The 12,621-nt window shown below is 40.8% G+C and overlaps 1 long non-coding RNA gene across 1 annotated transcript; it reads left to right on the forward strand.

Moving 5' to 3' along the window:
* Positions 1–4,094: 4,094 nt before the first annotated feature.
* On the forward strand, positions 4,095–4,981 carry LOC146424357 (uncharacterized). The gene is made up of 3 exons (XR_014846728.1): positions 4,095–4,189; positions 4,548–4,634; positions 4,775–4,981. It is a non-coding gene; the product is annotated as an uncharacterized LOC146424357 (long non-coding RNA).
* Positions 4,982–12,621: the final 7,640 nt, after the last annotated feature.

Raw genomic sequence — 12,621 nt, forward strand, 5'->3', positions numbered from 1 at the left:
TACAGTTATTCCCTGCCTGCTGACTGACATCCAGCCCATCCTCAAAGAGCAGCCACCTCCTCCCAGCCAGGTCTACCCAGTTTATATTCCAGACATGACATGGTATGCCAAGGAATATCCCTTTGACCAGTCTGGGTCAGCTCTCCTGGCCATGCTCCCAACCACCTTTTTCTGCAAATCCTCGCTGGCAGAGCATGAGACACTGAAACGTCCTTGACTAAGGATAAACACTATCCAGCAACAAGTAAAACTCAATGTGTTATGAACATTATTCTCCCACTGAATCCAAAATCCACATCATTGTGGCAGCTACTGTGAAGAAAATGGAGTCTGTTCCAGCTGACACCAATATCAATGTGTTTACACAGGAGCTTTCACACTTCTGTATACAGAGGTTTTCACCATGTATCCTGCTATGTCAAACACTTTGGAACATCCAGAAGTCAGAACAAAGTGTTAAAGTCCTACTGACAAACAAATGATTTCTAACCCTCTCTCACTTTTTCGAGGATTGGAGCTGTGCTTCTGCTTTAACGGCATTTTCTCAGCTGAAGAATTTCCCACAAATTTAGTTCTGCATTAAAAAAAACACCAAACAGACAAAAATTTTTTTAAAAATAAACTCCTCACCAGTCTTTCTGTGATCACTTTCCTTCCATCTTGGAGGCACTAGATGCGTATTTCCAACTTCCTTATTTGCAGACCTCTCAGCATATTAACTTTTTGGCCTTTCAGCCAATGTCTGTTGACCTTATGGAATGTTGCCTGTATGGATTTTAACCATATGCCCAGCTCCCACATCAACAGCAGCAGCGAATTATCACAAAGGCCCTAGAGATAAGAAGTGACATCACACACTATTGTTACTGCTTTTGCTAGCTCAACAATACACATATCCATACAGCCAAACACTTTGTGGGCTTCCTCTCCATGTTGTGTTTCCTCTGTTGCAGATGTGACCCCTGCGAGAGTCACAGAGTTATCCAAACACTTAGCTCTTCAACAGCAGTTCCAATTCTGATGTAAAGTGCTTGTGTTAGATATTTCCGTGGTACTCTAAGAGCTGTAATCTGCAAGTGTAATCCTCTTTATGTTGTGAGGTAGCACAAGTCGGCTGTCAGCTATGGTATTTGTATCCTCTCTGGACATAGAAAAAAAGGCAGCTAAATCATTGTAGTTTAGTGGAATTGCAGCATATTAAGCTGCTTGTATCATAATGCTTTGGATACTTTCCATAGTCTGAAAAATGTGGATTAAATTATGTTTCCCACATCCTACCCCTGAAGATACTGAAATGGTAAATAAGCATTTTCAAACACAATCACCAAAATAATTGGTGCTGTCCCATACCTTCCACAGCTCCTCCACCTGAGCATGTGAAGTGTCCCTGCGCGTGATGTCTTGTCAAGGTGGAGCCCGGGAACACAACTTTCTCCGTTAAACAGCTCATTTTTTCCTGTCCTTGTGTCCGAATCCGCATTTCTAAAAACGCAACAGGGACTTGTCTGAGAGCAAGAAAAATTTCACTGAGGCAAGAAGGAAGGGATGAAGTTTACAAAAGAAAGTTCGATCTATCGAACTGGTATTATCGTTGTTCAGCTATTTATTTATCTGGTTAGCTGCCATCCCTTCATTTATCCGAGTCGTTAATTATTTAATTAAGGCGTCCCGCGCTCCCCGCCCGGCCCGGCGCCCCACGGCAGCGACGCGGCGCCACCTGGCGGCCGTGCGGCGGCACTGCCGGGGAGGGGCGGGACGGGACGAGAGTCCGCCCAGGCCCCGATCCAGGGAATTCATGGAATACCGAGGGGTGCCTGCTGCCCGCGCCCCCGGGGGAGGCTTGCCTTTCCTCATCTGGCAGAGGGAAGCACGTCCCTGCAGGCTCTCAGGAGTACTCGGCAGGAAAAAGCATCTTTGGCAACAGCTGCAGCGCAAAGTTGAGGCACCAAAACTGGCTGTAAATTCACCTGTCGCTCAGGTGCTGGCGGCTGGGAGCTCAGCAAGAGCTGGCCCTCGTTTTCTCCTGTGAGCCACAGCTGGATCTATGCGATGTTTTCCAGATGTTTCCCCCTGGAGATGAAGATGTCAACCATTTCACAGTGGCTACAGCCATGGCCTCTGAGAAATGGTCTCAAGGGCAGCCCACACCCCTGCACCTCTGCAGACAAGGGCTAAGACCTAGATCTGCTATACGCATCTTCACCTGTGACCAAAACCTCCCAGTATTGTCTTATTTAATAACTGTGTGCTTTGGAGCATTGTGATAGTCTCTGGACTGTGTCAGATCCTCAGATTTATCCTTTAGTATTAGCATTCCTTCTTGTTAACAGCAGGGATAAAGTGTGTATGAAGACTCTGCTGGAAACCTTGACATAGCTTGCTAACAGGCCCATTAGACAGCAGTGCAATTCCCCCCCAATCCTCTATAGATCTCTGCTCTGAGTAAGTGGGGGGATAGACTTTCAGCACAATAATTGGCTGCATTTTGGGCTGAAATACACGGGAGGCTAGCTGGCCATTAGTATTAAGTTGTAGGAATACATTGCATGCTGAATCCTTTGGAAAAAACCCTTAAATTTCAAAAATTTTATGCTGAGCGTATGTGGCCAATTGCCACAGAGCTGACATTCTCTTGTACTGAGAGAATGCACCTCTCTTGGCTCAGCACCTTTACACTGCAAGCTCTCCAGGGCTGCAACAAACATTTATGTTTCCTTTTGTCTGAAACAATAGAAAACATAAAAGAGGTAATACTAGATAATAAGTATTCCCATTGTACTATGATGATTGCATATTCATACCAGCTAAGGAAATGCAGGGCAGAGATGCTTGAAAATTATCTCTCTTCTTAAAATATCTGTTTTTCAGAATTAATGCCTCCACAGAAATATCTCTATTTAGGAAAAAAAAATCCATTTAGAAATTAATAATATAATGTGACTCTTTAAATATATATCCTGTGGTACAGCTGCTTGATTAGACCTGACTGGTAGCTTCATGCCTACATACACAGTACGTGGAAAATACCTAAACTTATAAAAGTAGAATGGTTGTTGGTAGACTTTTCTCCTTTGAAATTAGATGAGATGTTGCTGCAGTGAAAACATTCTTTCACTGTTTATTTCCTGGATGATACATTAAAATACTGTTACTGTGAAAATCAACACAGTTTATTTGAAAGTATACAGAAACAATAAAAAAGATGAAGACAACTGGGCAAAATTTTGCATGTTGCAGCAATTGTTTTAAGTCAGATAACTGCGTTTTGTATAGTTATTAGCTGGCTGAGCTTGAATAAGCAATCTGACTGGCCAGGGAAGATTATGAGCTCAATAAATAAAGAAAATTCAGACTGTTTATATATGCCACTTTCTTTGCCAGGAAACAAATTAGCTTGAAGCGTGCAACAGAATAAACAAAACAGACTTGGCTTTCCCAGCATGATCTGTAAGGGTTGCAGAAGCCATGCATAACTTTTAGATTCTGCCAATGAACTCCTGATGTTTTACACATAAAAGATATGAACACAGCCAGCAGGTTCTGGAGGATAAGTAAGTATGTAGTGATCAATAGTATAGTAGATTATCAACAAACATAACAAGGTGGCTTGATTTAAAATAGGTCAATATGTACATCCAATTTAATATTCTCCAGTTGACCTACATAATGATTGTATAAAAAATCAATCACTTTATTTTCCCAAAAATTTAGCAAAGTTGCCATCTGGTTTGCTAGTTGCATCAATAAGATCTTGCAGGTGCTGTTACTGAAACAGAATGAAGATAAGTAGAAAGATAATTCATATAATAATAACTCCTAAGTTCTGGTTGCTGAAAAATCAAACTCTAGCAAATGCTTTATGCCATTTTATTTAATCTGGAAACTTTCCATTTTGAATTTTCAGTTCCTCTGTTAATTATGTTGTTTGTACCATACTTAAATCAGTTGTGCTATGAAGAAAAGAACCGATGGGTCAGGTCTCCTGTGGATAAAATAACTGATGCTGAACAAACAGAGGAGTTATTCCACATGGACTGTGGACTGTGTGTTGTCACAGTGAAGCCTGTTCTACTCACTGCCTTTGAAAAAACTCTGAGGCAGACAGACAAATAATTGGATTAATTATGAAACCAAACTGCAGATATTACATATTTAACCATGGAATTTGAATATTTTAACTCTGTAATAGGTAAGCCACGTCAATTTTTTGATCAGTTAGCTTTTTGCTGAAGGTATGTCTGAGAACTGCCAGATTTTACCCCTTTCATAAATTAGTTTGTGTTGCAAAAATATTTGCCCTTAGCCTTATCTTAATTAAAGGGATAAAAATTTGTTTCCAAAACAAGTGCAGACTTTGTCTGTGACTTCAGCCAGAGAACCCCATATATTTCTGCAGTGCAGTGTTAGGGAGGGAGGACTCTGGTGTTTTCTGTACAGCAATGTTACCAGTGTTAGGCAGCAGTCCTAGTTTCTCTAGGGTGGTACAAGCTGAGGCTACATAATTACAGGATGTGTAATTATAGTGAGACACCTAAATTCCTTCTTAGCCATTCACATGAAGACTCACTACCTGCAGAGAGCAAGTTGTAAAGATTCAGACAGTCTTGAGTCTGAGGAAAACTGCACACTAAAAGGTATGAGAGACCAGAATCTATCAAATACAAGCTACATTTTTGGGGGAGAAGGATTGACACACCATATGTGCATTTATCATCTAAAATAGCTTTATTCCCTTTTGTTAAGCCAAGACCTCTTTTTCTACATATGATTGCAGACATGCTTAAAAAGTTCTTAACATCACCCAGATTCAGTAAGGAAAAATATGCTGAAGAAGTGAAAAATAGATTCACAACCCTTCAAAGTGGTGTCACTGTACTGGATGGGGGTTCTTCAACTTCAGGAGCAGAAGATGCAAAAAATCCAAGTTCACTCATAAGAAAAAAAATTAAAAATCAATTCTCTGTGGACATAAATACATATATCCTCACAGGAAAAAAAATAAAAAAGAAGTGGGGAGTTTTTAAAATAGGGGGCATTTTGGAGTACTTCCTGAATAACCATAACATATAAGGGTTTCAAAGACATGCCTACAGCAGCTATATAACTCACACAGTTATTTTCCATTTTAGGATGAAGTCTTCTTCACCCATAGCACCTACTAAATGAAAGAGTGCCTTAATGCATTAATCTGCCTTCTGTTAAGTCAGATATTCCATTATTTCAAGAAGGGGAAAGGAGTCGCTTGAGCATTTGTGTATTCAACTGTGTCAATAAAAAGGCTGAAAGGGAATTTTGGAACTTGGAAAAAAGTACAGTAGTTCAAACTTTACTGTCAATTACACAAATATAGCTTCCAGGATCATACTACCTTTGGCAGAAATGCAGTCAGAAGTAAAAATGCATCAATGCATTCTTGAACCTGTACTTCTGCACCTAAAAGCAGAATTTAGTTCAATACTTATAAATAGATCTGCCAGATCAATAAGCTAAGACAAACTCCTCTTCCATGATGGTTTTTGCTAAAAGGCCAGGCTGAGGACTGGAGATCCTAAGACATAGAAATGTTTCTCATTATGACTGCTTGAGAAAGGTAATCTTTATCTTTTCTGAGCTTGGAATAGTAATCTTTATCTTCTCTGAGCAGCAGAAATCCATCACAAGCAAATTCAGAAGGCACTTTTGTTGAGCTTTTCAGGAGCTTTCCAAAATTCAGTCTTTTTGTCCTCAACTAGGCCAGGATTTATTTTTTAATTTAATCATTACCATGATAACAATAATGACAGCATGGGAGACCTCTTAAATTACCTGGGTCCTAATGAATTAAAATTCTTGCATATCTCTCAGGCTTTGAGATCCCTCTCTCAAAAAATAATTACTAGCCTTGAACTCCAAAACTGTTTCTTTTTGACAAAATAGTTTATCAGAATTGCATTAAGCACAGCGAGGCTTGACTGCTCTGGGAAGGCAGGCAAGCCAGGAGCCAGGTGTGACAGCAAGTCAGCTGGGAGCAGTGGCCTCGCTGCCAAAATCACAATTTTCAGGACTAAGGTCAAGAGCTGATGATCCCAGTCAGACACAGTTCAGTGATGCCCTGGCAAGACCCATGGTGCTGAGGCAGGGTGAGGCTGAGCTGGGAAGCTCATCCAGTGGATCCAGCTCTGATCCATACAGGGGGACGTCCAGGACTGTGCCCAGAGCACTTGTTGCACAGCTGTGGCACCAGCAGTAAAACCACAGCTGGAAACAGCCCCCAGTGGAACTACGGGCAAGTCCTTCCCTCTACCTTTCCTCACTGCACTGGTGAGAAAGCCCACCTTGGACTCTGACAGCTCTTCATGCTTCACTTCAACTCTTCACTCTGTCAACTAAATACCAGAAGATGTTCACGCCCACAGACCTGTCAAATTTGACTTTGTGCCAAAATTTGGAGACATAACACACATGCATAGACATGCATGCTGTACTTCAGCTGCTCTGGGGTTTGGTATAAAAAAAAATATATCTATAATTCTATCCTGAAAAGAAAAAGTTAACCATTTTGGAACAGTTGTTAGGGCTTCCAATGCAGCTAGCTACCTTACTATAAACAGTCAAAATACAGACTTTTGAAACTAGTGGCTGAAACATTTTGCTGTGTATTTATAAACTAATCTTAGAATCTCTTCCTTTTTTTTTTTTTTTTTTTTTTTTTTTGGCTGGCAAGCCAAATCAATCACTGGGGCAGTTTTCATTTCTCTTGGTGTACCTGCAGGATGCAGTGTCACTATTTCACTGTGTTACAATATCACATGGACAAACCCAAGACATTTGGAAGAGGGAAGCAGTCGTGCCCGGCTGAAAGTTTTATTTCACTTATAGCCATTTTTTTTTTTTATCTTTCACGACTAGTTTTAGTGGGTGCCTAGGATGTAGCAAGTTCAAAGCAACAGCTGTAGCTGCTACAGTAGATGAAGAAGACATGTAAAAGCAATTGTCTTATAACAGTCTTTTGTTCAGGACAGAAAAAGTTGTCTGCTTCTGTTAAAAAATACTGTAATTTATACAGGAAGTATAGGGAGAGATTTCCATAACCATAAGGGAACCTTTGCCTTGTCTGTGCATAGGCCTTCTGCATCTGTTTGTTCCTGACAAAGAATGTTTTCCTCACTAAAGCCCTTTGAATTGTAATCCTAATGTGTACTGTCTGGATGGATAAACAGGAGATATACTTGTGTATTGACTAGAAGATCCTCAGATATGTAGCTAGTACAGTAGCTGCTAGTATAGCAGCTTTTTGTGGAATTTCGTGGGGCTTTGTGGGGGGTGTTTTGTTGGGTTTGTTATACAGACCTGTTTGCTGGGATCTGTACTCTGATTCAACATATCACTGCCAAATGAATTGAATTAATCAGAGACCTTGGTAGGAATTCAAACTATAAAGAGCTTTTATTTAGAAAGTACTTTTAGACATAGAGAGATTGCATGCAATAATTATTTAATGCTTACTAGCCTGTGTATATATCCTGGTACATTATTACGAGAAACAAATATATGTAGACTATTCTGTCTCTTTAATGAAACTTTAATTTTTTATGGTTGCCTTGGGAATTTTTTGTTAGTTAGTATTTCATTTACTGGCCTGAGTTACCCTGCAGAGCTCAGGTTTTGCTAACCCATATCAAGAGGTATTCAAGGAGGTCTGGATGATGGGAGGTCTGGATGAGTCTCTAATACATAGTGTTCAGGTGATATAAATTCCCACCTAGCATTACAGAGGAACAGGTATTCTGGAGAGGTCGTTGATGTCCCACGACTGTCACTGTTTAAAAAGTATTTGGGCAATATCCTTCAAAACAGACTTTACCCTGTTGGTCAAGCCTGAAGTGGTCAGGCAGTTGGACCAGATGATCATTTTATGTCCTTACACCTGAAAAATCTATTCTATTCTATTCTATTCTATTCTATTCTATATGTAAATGCCATATAAAACATACAGTTATTAACCGGTTAGTAATTGCTGTGAATAGCAACCACATCTTACCAATACAAAAATAATTTAAATATTGTTATTCTTTCATACCTGGTTTAAGTATCCAGCACAAATGAGGACTGTCAGAGCAATATTTTATATTTTATTGTGTTTTAGCATCCAAGTGGATTATCTAGATAATGCGACCCAGAATAAAATCATATTTCATTTGTTACATTTTTGTGTTCCTTTGGTTTTGGAGGTGTAAAATGGTCTAAAACAGTGCCTGGTTTGTTTAGCAGCTCAGTAGGCTGAGTCCTAGAGCCATGCAAAGTAGGTAATTTTAGCTGTAAGAAAGAAATAATTTTTATTAAGCTAGTTTGGAATCTTTGTTTATTTGCAGGACTATTTAATTGATTTTAATACAGAAAATAATGTTTTGTTACATAGAAATTGCCATACTGAATGAAGGAAAAACCTAAATCTTGTTAAGTCTTTCCTTAAGTCTTTAAATGGCAGGAGTAAAAGGACCTTGGGGAAGCACTCGGTAGTACAAGGGTAGGAAATAATCCAGTCATGCAGAAATAATCTTCTTAATCAACTAAAAATACTTTGAAATCTAAAATTCTGGACATAGATGTATAATAATTCTTTCCATAATTGTTGGTATGTATTTGTTATTTACACTATTGTAAACCTAGATGTCAACATTGTCTATATACTTTGCAAAGTATATCTTGTATTTTGCTAGACACTTTTTCTTAATGGTAGTTTTAAATAACACTATTTTTAAGTAATGCTTCCTTGCAGCAACAACCATTGGCTAATTCTACAATGTGTCAGCAAAATTATTTTAACCAGTTTAAAATTTTCTACCTTCATTTTATTAAACTGAATGTTTCCTTGCCCTTGAGTCACATGGGATTATATTAATATTATCTGTGTTTTAAACTGGAACACAACATGCTTTCCTAAATTTACAGACATCTGAATTTTCTGGAGAGGAGATTTCATTTGCAGCTCTGTGTTTGTTACTGGTGTTTATAGAGTTTCTTGCACTGTAATTTCAAAGGTTGGGGGTTGACTCTGAGTAACTGTACTTGAATAAATCACTTTGTAGTGCATACACACAAAAATTCTCATGCTTCTAAGAATTTTTTTGGTTCTGCTGTGAAATACACATAATATCTCGTTTGCTCAGAAATATCCTGAAATAACTGATTGTACAACATTCCTAACATACAACAGCAACTTCAGTTGAAACTGCTATTCATGCACACTGTAGGAATACCAAGCAACTGGAAAAAAAAAAAACCAAAAAAAGGAATTCTTGAAAACTACTGAACAAAATTTCTGCAGAGAAAATGCGACATGTCCAAGAAAGCACACAGGCATGACAGTTTATGGTTCACAATGGAATTTTTTTACAGGAATCATCATCTTTTCATGTCAGCCTTTCAGTACTCTGTCACAGTTTTTTTTTAAATCCTCTCTCTGTGAGGGAGGATGAATTTGATCATCAATTTTTTTTGTCTCATTATAAGCATAATAATCTAGGGTTGGAAAAAGAGGTGGCACTCCTTGATACAGTGATCTTGATACAGTATTCTGTATCCTCTTTCTGGATGCAGCATCAGTATGAGAAGCTACAGTTTGGCTTCCTGAGAAAAAAATGCATGGTCTAAATACTGGAAGAATTTACAAGTTATTAAATACTAAATGCTTACATGCACAGATCTTTTGTATTTATGTGTTTATTTAGTCCTCTGAACACAACATGAATGATAGCATGGATGCACCAGTGGTATATCAGAGGGGTCTTATGCAATCATTAAAAACATTAAAAATGTTAGACTCCATGGACTTTTGTATTTTGTTTTTACTGGATTATAGCCATCAATCAGCAAAGGAAGTCTTCAGGAAGAATTCCCACTTATTCCTCAGCTGAAGATACAAAAGCAAGAAGTTTGTGCAGTACCAGTATTTCTCTATTTAGATTGACATTTTCAGCTAAAACTTCTTGTATTGCCACAGAGTGATGAGTATGATGATTATTCAGAGAGGGTAATTTTAACCTTTAGTACCTAATTTCTCCTGCTCCCATTTATGTCAGTCTGTGTGTGTGTGGGGGGGGGGGGGGGTCTATCAATTCCTGCATTCAGAATATTGATAAATATATGGAACAGAACTGTCTCTAGAACTGAGCCCTGAGGAACAGCACCAGCAGCCAACCAGACACATTCACAACAACCCTTTTATCCCTGTCCTTCACCCAGTGCAGCTTGCACCTGCTCATTGCACGGCTCGACAACTTGTCCAAAAGGATGTTTTGAGGGACAGTGTCAAAAGCCTTATAAAATCCCAAAAAAGCAACATGCATTTTGGATGAAGCCTTCTGTTCATCCTCTGGGCAGGTGACCTTATTGTAGAAGGATAAAAAATGAGTTAAACAGGACTTCCCCTTTCTGAACCCACGTTGCCTTGTGTCTGAAGATTGCATTGTTTTTGCATGTCTTTCAGTGGTACCCAGTATGATCTTCTTTGTAATTTTCCCAGGTCCTGAGGTTAGACTCACAGGTCTTTCATTCCCTGGGTCCTCCCTCACACCCTTTTAGGTAAATTGGAAAAACATGGCCAACTTCCAGTCAGGGGGGACTTCCCTGGTCTCCCAAGACCTTTTAGATGATCAGAAGGGGTTGTGCCATAATATTCACCAGTTCCACCAGTACCCTGCAATGAATCTCACCAGACTCCATGGACTTGTGAACATTCACCTGATACAGCTGGTCCCTTACAATTTTAGTGTCTAGGAATCCAACATGACTGTTTCCACACTGGTGGTACTGACTCAGGGGACTAGGCAGCACAAGGCCTGTCAGTTTCCTAAAGACTGAAGTAAAAAAAAAACCAACGAAAAACCATTGAATGCCTCTGCTTTTTCTTCATCCCTATTAGTCATCACACCTATTAGTCATCACACTGAGATTTTTGTAAGTTCTGCAAAAAATTAGCAGCTATGTACAGGAGAAAGAAAATGAAGTCAGAACTTCTGTGGAGCATAAACACAGCCATTTATGAGGCTTCCTGACTGGCAGCTGACATGCACATACTGGCCAAGACATTAGAATACCAGAAACTAGCTGCAGTGTGTCACTTCTGTCACTCTTCTTGCTTAAATTGGAGGAACATGACAAATAATGACAGAAAACATAGAAGAACAAAATGACTGAAAATGAGAACTCAATTAATAATGCAAGGGAGAAAGGAAGGAGCTTGATTCTTGGACTCTTTTTGCTGAATGGCAGCACCAATATGGGATACATTAATAGAAATCACATTTCATTAGGCCCAGAGTTCACTTGTTTTCTTCTTTGGGGATGAAGTTTCATGGTTGCTGTGTTTCAATATGTAGATATTGGTGCTCATAAATGATTCATTCCTAACTGTTTAGAGTATACCCAACATGGTAATGCAGAACAGCCGGAAAAACTTTTGCCTGTAGATGGAAGCAGTTTCGGCTACTTCTTACTCTCTTTTCCTATTTTCCCAGAGCTGACTCTGTTTATTACCAGAACAGAGTGTAGGAATACTTGTGCTGATAAGAGTGTTGAACAACGTAAGCTTATCCTAGTTGAAATATATTCCACACGAAGCTGACATTGAGAGATTTCCCTGACGAATGACTAATACTAATAAAAATCAGTAGTTAAGTCTGTGATGGTTTTGACTGGGGTTGAGGTAGTTTTCTTCAGTGTCTCATTGAAGGCTGTGTTTTGCTTTTGTGCTGAACACAGGGCTGATAACACAGAGATGTTTTTGTTATTGCTGAGTGTGGATTGCACAGAGCCACGGTCTTTGCTGCTTTTCTCACTGCCATGCTGGTGAGGCTGGGGGTGCGTGGGAGGTTGGGAGGGGACACAGCTGGGACAGGTGACCCAAACGGACCAAAGGAATATTCCAGACCATATGACATCATGGTCAGTGTATAAAGTGGGGGGAAGAAGGAGGAAGGGGGAGATGTTTGAAGTGATGAGATTTGTCCTCTCAAGTCACCATTAGTGTGATGGGGTCCTGCTCTGCTGGGGATGGCTGAACACCTGCCCAGCCATGGGAAGCAGGGAATTCATTCCTTGTTTTGCTTTGCTTGTGTGCGTGCCTTTCGCTTTCCCTATTTAACTGTCTGTATCTCAACCCATGAGTCTTGTAGTTTCATCCTTTCAATTCTCTCCCTAGTCCTGCTGCTGGGTGAGTGAGCGAGCGGCCGCCTGGGGTGGGCTGCTGCGCTGCTGGGCTGCTGCGCTGCTGGGCTGCTGCGCTGCTGGGCTGCTGCGCTGCTGGGCTGCTGCGCTGCTGGGCTGCTGCGCTGCTGGGCTGCTGCGCTGCTGGGCTGCTGCGCTGCTGGGCTGCTGCGCTGCTGGGCTGCTGTCCGGGTTAACCCAGGACAAACCCCATAAAGCACAGCTGCACACCACCTGCAGCCCCATCCCGGGGCATTTAGGGACAACATCTCCCCCATGGCCACCCCTGCCCCGCCGCGCCCCGCCCCGCACCCCGGCCCCCGGCTGGGATTGGTCACTGCCCTCCGCCCTGGTCTCTGATTGGACGCTACGGCGCTGCGGGCGGCGGGATTGGCCGCAGCGGCGGCGGCGGGCGGGAGGCGGCGGCGGGAGCGG

This window comes from Lichenostomus cassidix, chromosome Z (genome assembly GCF_008360975.1).
Source record: "Lichenostomus cassidix isolate B80296 chromosome Z, HeHo_3.0, whole genome shotgun sequence".
NCBI lineage: Eukaryota > Metazoa > Chordata > Aves > Passeriformes > Meliphagidae > Lichenostomus > Lichenostomus cassidix.